We start from the raw sequence: 3,262 nt of genomic DNA, 5'->3' as shown, positions 1-3,262 counted from the left end.
GTGGAGTCACCGAAGCAGCCGGCATGAGCTTCAATGGACTCCAGAGGATGGTAGAGGACAGGTAGGCCTGGAGGAACATTGTCCATGGGGTCACGATGGCTTGGACATGACTTTGCAACTCACAACATCTATCTATCTATCTATCTATCTATCTATCTATCTATCTATCTATCTATCTATCTATCTATCTATCTATCTATCTATCTCTATCTATCTATCTATCTATCTATCTATCTATCTATCTATCTCTATCTATCTATCTATCATCTGTCTATCTATCTCTATCTATCTATCTATCTATCTATCTATCTATCTATCTATCATCTATCTATCTATCTATCTATCTATCTATCTATCTACCTACCTACCTACCTACCTACCTACCTACCTACCTACCTACCTACCTACCTCAAGTACTTTGGCTACCTAATGAGAAGGAAGAAGGACTCCCTGGAGAAGAGCCTCATGCTGGGAAGGATGGAAGGCAAAAGAAGAAGAAGGGGACGGCAGAGAAGGAGGTGGCTGGATGGAGTCACCGAAGCAGCCGGCGTGAGCTTCAATGGACTCCAGAGGATGGGAGAGGACAGGAAGGCCTGGAGGAACCTGGTCCATGGGGTCGCGATGGGTCAGACACGACTTCGCAACTAACAAACTAGGATCGACCCACCACCATGGCACCCAGGAACCTCCTTCTGGGGATGGTGCCAGTTCCTTCTGTATACCAGTTTGCACCAAGAGGCCCCCCTGAATCTCTCTTTTTTATTGTCCTCTTGCTGGCTTTCTGAGAATCCCGCTTCTCTTCTTCAGGCTCCAACTGGCCTGCTGCCTCTCCTCTCCCTTCCCACCCCTCCTCCCCCTGGTCTGCAGCCCCCCCTTTCTCTCTCCCCCTCTTTGGGAGAAGAATGCCCGACCCCCTGCTGGGCTGCCCTTCAAATTTGCATTGTCCCGCCAAAGAAACTCCCGGCATTTTCTCTGGCAGGCAGAGAGGCGTGGAGGAACTTTCCTCTAGGAGGCCTGGCAGCCAAAATGCCCTGAGAACTTGGAGCTCCGGCGGTCCCCACAGGAAGAGTGGGGTGGAAGGGGCTGGAGGGAGCTAGACAGGCGGGATTTTGACGAGAGCTTGGCGTGGGTGGGTGGGTCCGTGCCCCCCACCCTCCTCCTTTCGAAGGACTGGCTCAAATCCTCGGCATCCTTTTCCACCATGTTGGGAAAGGATGTTCCACCCTCTCCCATCGGTTCCTCACCGATGGTCCCTCGTGGGCACGAAAATAGGTTTGAAATAGGCTGGCCGAAATGGGCAAGGCAGGAAGGATGGCAAACCCCTGGCACCCCAAAACACAAGAGAGCCAGTTTGGTCTAAGGCAGCAGGCGAGAAAGCGGGAGACGGCGGGTTCAAGTCCTACCTCGGCCACGAAAGCCAACTGGGTGACTTTGGGCCAATTGTCAGGAGACGGAGAGTTCTAGTCCTGCCTTAGGCACGAAAGCTGGCTGGGTAAAGTTGGGCTGGTCATTCTCTCTCTCTGTATCTCTCTCTCACTCTCTTTCTGTCTCTTTCTCTCCCCCTTTCCCTCTCTCTCTCTCTCTCTCTCTTTCTGCATCTCTCTTTGTCTCTCTGTCTCTATCTGTCTGTCTCTCCCTCATTCTGTACCTCTCTCCCACTCCCTCTCTTTATCTCTCTCTCTTTCTGTACCTCTCTTTGTCTCTCTGTCTCCTTCTCTCTCTGTATTTCTCTCCCCCCTTTCCCTCTCTCTGTATCTCTCTCTCACTCTCTTTCTGCATCTCTGTTTCTGTCTCTCCCTCGCTCTGTATCTCTCTCCCTCCCTCTCTTTATATCTCTCTCTCTTTCTGTACCTCTCTTTGTCTCTGTCCCTCTCTCTCTTTTTGCATCTCTCTCTCTCTCTGTATTTCTCTCTCCCCTTTCCCTGTATATATATCTATATCTTTCTGTCTGTCTCTGTCTCTGTCTCTCTGTGTCTCTCTCTGTATATCTCTCTCCCCCTTTCCCTCTTTGTAACTCTCTCTCTTTCTGCATCTCTCTCTCTCTCTCTCTGTATTTCTCTCTCCCCCCCTTTCCCTCTCTGTATCTCTCTCTCTCTTTTCATCTCTCTTTGTCTTTCTCTGTCTCTCTCTGTCTCTCTCCCGCCTTTCCCTCTCTGTATATATCTCTCTCTGTCTGTCTGTCTCTCTCTTTCTGTATCTCCGTCTCTATCTGCCTCTATCTCTCCCCCCACCCGCCGGGAGTGGTGTGGTAGCCTAGAGGTGGAGCTCTCACCTCACAATCAGAGGCTGTGAGTTCGATCCTAGGTAGCAACATATACTTCTCTCTCTGGGCACAATGAGGATATATCTGCTGTGAACTCTGCATTGGTGACAGGAAGGGCATCCGGCTAGTAAACAGCTCCATTCTCTACCCAGGAATTACGGGGTCATTAAACAATAAGGAATAAGATTCTCTCTCTCAGCCCAACCCACCTCACAGGAGGAGGAGGAAAATGTGCTGGCTTCATTAACCCCCTCGAGTCCTTTGCAAAAAATAATTTTTAAAAACGAGAAGCAAATAAATAAATAAAAGGCTAACCTCAGGTGCTTTTTATGCTGGTTTCCATAAACTCAGCCATTCCCATTTGGGGAACTCTTATGGTTTGATGTGCCCTTTAACCCCAACAATTGTGGCTTGAGCCAATGAGGGTTGTAGCTGCCCTGAGCTGTTTCGGCTTCCAGTGGGGGGGGGGGAGACGGGCAGATGAAAGTTCCCAGCAAATTAAATAAACCGCGACACAAAACCAGTTGCAGACATTGTTGGTTTTCTTGAATTGTGGAGAGCCCACCGGAAACCCATTAGCCTTCCCTGGCAAAGTCTCTCTTTTTTTAGAAACTAAAGTTTTTTTTTATTTCTTGTTATTTCTTGTTGCAAATTTTAAATTCTTTTATAATAGCAATAGCAGTTAGACTTATATACCACTTCAAAGGGCTTTCAGACCTCTCTAAGCGGTTTACAGAGTCAGCATATCGCCCCCAACAACAATCCGGCTCCTCATTTTACCCACCTCGGAAGGATGGAAGGCTGAGTCAACCTTTGAGCCGGTGAGATTTGAACCGCCGAACTGCCGAACTAGCAGTCAGCTGAAGTGGCCTGCAGTACTGCACTCTAACCACTGCGCTACCTTATAAACAAAGTTTTCCCCTTTAAGATCTTCTGCTGTGCGCAGTTCATTTTACATCATATTTCCATTTCCAATTTCAGCCCTGTGATTTCATTTCC

This window comes from Thamnophis sirtalis, unplaced genomic scaffold, assembly GCF_051295495.1.
Source record: "Thamnophis sirtalis isolate CommonGarterSnake01/CBP01778 unplaced genomic scaffold, rThaSir2_p1.2 scaffold_13, whole genome shotgun sequence".
Taxonomy (NCBI): Eukaryota; Metazoa; Chordata; class Lepidosauria; order Squamata; family Natricidae; genus Thamnophis; species Thamnophis sirtalis.
The sequence above is the reverse complement of the archived record's forward strand: the minus strand, read 5'-3'. Positions refer to the sequence as shown.